This window comes from Montipora foliosa, chromosome 13, assembly GCF_036669935.1.
Source record: "Montipora foliosa isolate CH-2021 chromosome 13, ASM3666993v2, whole genome shotgun sequence".
NCBI classification, from domain to species: domain Eukaryota; kingdom Metazoa; phylum Cnidaria; class Anthozoa; order Scleractinia; family Acroporidae; genus Montipora; species Montipora foliosa.
Window position 1 is genome coordinate 17,369,812 of NC_090881.1, and position 3,298 is coordinate 17,373,109.

Below are 3,298 nucleotides of genomic sequence, written 5' to 3' on the forward strand. Positions count from 1 at the left end.
TTAAAATCGCCGACAATCACAAGGGGCTCAGCAGAGAGAATGCTGGTGGTTTCAACGAAATGCGCGAATTCAGTTATAAACGTATTCACCGTCACAGGGTGTGTCTCTGAGTAGGGTGGGCGGTATATGTTGACAACTCTGGCCCGAAATTTCTCACACTTAATAACGCTCTCAAGGTATTCAAATGAAGGTTCCTCGCCAAAGCGCACACGACTGACTGATAGGTTATCCATATAGAAGATAGCAAGACCACCGCGTTTTCGACCTATGCGAAGCTGGTCCAGCAGCTCGTAACCGGATGGTGTGGCCTGGTTCCTAGCCGCAACATCATTTTGTGTATGCCAAGTTTCAGTCAGACAAATAACGTCAGATTTCATATCAGAAACAAACTCCAGGAGGTCAGCACTTTTAGATCTAACAGAACGCACGTTTACCAGGCTGAGAGTCATGGGCGTGTGCAGCCGGCCAAAGCTGTTTTGCGGGACACAGGGTACCGAGACAAGGTTTCCTGTGTTGCGACATGATCGGGAAACCCTGGGTCTTAGCGGGTTTTGTGCTGGACCGGAAGAGCGCGAAACATGGTCCCTTGGCATGGCTGGCAGTGTCTTCTAATGCCGGAACGTGTTGTAGTCGATGCAAATTACGCTTGTTTTGCTGTTGGCCCATGAAGAACTCGGCAACATACTCAAGTCGTATGGCGCTGCATTTTTGTAAAATGTTATGCAAAAATGGTATTTTTTTATTACTCAAAAGGCTTGTTTCTTTCTCGAAGATCACCAAACATGATTTTACGCCCTATTTTGTTCAAAAGTAAGCAATGAAAGAATTTGACCTAAATCATGGGCTACTTAAGTAAAATGCGAGTTTGGCGATTGTGTCATAATCATATTTGTAATGACAAGAAAGACTTCTTTTCTCTCTAGAAGGTCACCAAGCATTATTCTCAGGCCTATTTTGTCCAAAAAATACTGCAAAAAAATTTCTAATTTTTGACCAACTCATGGGCTAACCCCTTTAGAAAAATGCTAATTTGGCGATTATGTAAAAATGGTATTTTTGATTACTCAAAAAGCTTCTTTTCTCTCTAGAAGATCACCAAACATTAATTCTTGGCCTATTTTGTTCAAACGCATGGTCACAAGGGAGTTGCTAGCTCCGGGTTATGGGCTTCTAATACAAGTAAAAAAAACATGAATGAACCAAGGAAAGTCCCCGTCCAATAGAACCATAATCATTAATTACCAAAATTAAGAAATTGTAAGTTTTACCTGAGCCTGCGACAGGATCTTTGAAAACAGTCCGGGTAGCAGCCTCACTGCAGGGCGGGGATGTCAGGGAGCCTGGGTACCGGAAATACTTGTCATGTTGGCTGGGAGGATATCAATATATAAATTCTTTTTTTGAGTAGAACGTATTTCGTAGAGCGCTCAACTCAATCGATTGAGGAGCAATAACTACGACAGAAGTTTAAGTTTCACGAGTAACCTTCGTTTTAATGCTACAGAACTGTTTGGTATGGTAATTGCCTGATGAGTGTGGTAATTGTACCATACGAAACAGTTCTGTAGCATTAAAACGATGGTTACTCGTGAAACCCAAACTTCTGTGAAGTCATATATATACATAAATTTGTGTAATCTAAATAACGTAAAACCGAATTAGCTTGGATAGTGTTTTGTAGCATTTTTTAAGTAATTTGTTAACTTTGCGATTTTTCTGTGTGGTATTCACTATTTAAGTAAGAAAAAATTAATAAAACCTATTAAATTACAAAAAAATCCATTATTATATTTTCTTTTTTTAGTTGTTTCTATAAATCTCGAGTGTGAGATGTTTCTAAAACCAAACATTTCGGTGTGAGGTCAGCCTCAAACTATCTGAGCAAAACCTCCACCATTACGGAAAATTTTGTTTTAAACGTCACAGAACGCTCCAGCTCGTTTATTTAACACTAGAGACCTGCAGATCTTTCGAGAACGACTACGAGCTATTACTGACGAGATTTGACTACAATTTTTTGGCGTATTCCCAAAAAATAGACACCCCGGAAAGCTTCATTGTACGTTTTTTCACCAGAAAAGTTAGCACCGTTATCTTTATCAAAAACCCTCTCCCAATCACAAAATGACAAAACCTCTAACTTTTTTGAGAACTCGTTTCCGCCATCACGCTGACGTTCTTGCAAAAACTGGTTGTAGAATGACGACGACTATCACATTTTCCCCCAAATACACTGATTGATCCTCGTAGTCTTCCTCGTCTCGTAATCTAGAGGTCTCTATTGCTTTCGGAAACTATTTGCCTACAATTCCGTATTAACTGGCATGTAAGTCTAATTTCGCAACACAGCACAAAATGTAAAGACCCCTTACTTTTGTACATCACATGGCTGATATGATCCAAGAATAATTGATAGTAGTGATGTTCGCTTGAACCAATCTAACATTTAGAAAGACAACTAAACAATGAGTATTTTAATTCCTTAGTAAATTATGCACTACGCTTTTCTCTAATAACGACCTTTCCTCGTTGCAAACTATTCTACAGGATATATACCTTGACTGATTAAGTCTTTTTTTATGTCACCTTGAAAAAGCAGCACCTTTCGACAAACTTGAAGTGCAAAAATGAAGCACAAGCACGCGGCTTTCAAATTAATTTCTACAAACATAAACTCGCGCGTTTTTACAGAACACAATCACGGATGCTTTTGTAAGGAAATCCGAAACAGTCTTGGATTCTGGATTCCACGCCGTGGATTCCGAATGCCAGGTACTAGATTCAGGATTCTTTGTCAGTGGAACAGGGATTCCGGATTCCAATCGATATTCCTTGAGCTGCACTGGCCGGATTCCAAAACAAAAATCTTCCGCAGTTTAGATTCCACAAGTAAACTTTCCCCGAGTCCAGAATCCGGTTGCCCTTACATGTAGCGACTTTTGGGAAGGAGTTTGGATCAGGACAACAAACCTGGGAGTGAAGGGATGCGTTACCTTAAGAATGACACCGAGGACGGCCAAACCACCAGAATGAGACATTGAGTCGTCGAGATCGTGGTATTTGAAGTTATATCCGACAAAGTGAATCTGCAAATTGAAATGAGCTCGTTAGTCATGTGCTGGAAACTGTTACAAAGATCTGTCAGGTCCACAAGTAAAAATTTCTCAAGATTTTTAGCGGCGCACGCTGCCTTGTAATCGTGTCCACAAATAGGACATATATCCACGACGTTACTAAAGGCAAAATTAAGGTGACCTTTTCTTGTCAGAGCCTGTAAAGGTGCTTTCAATCGTGCGCT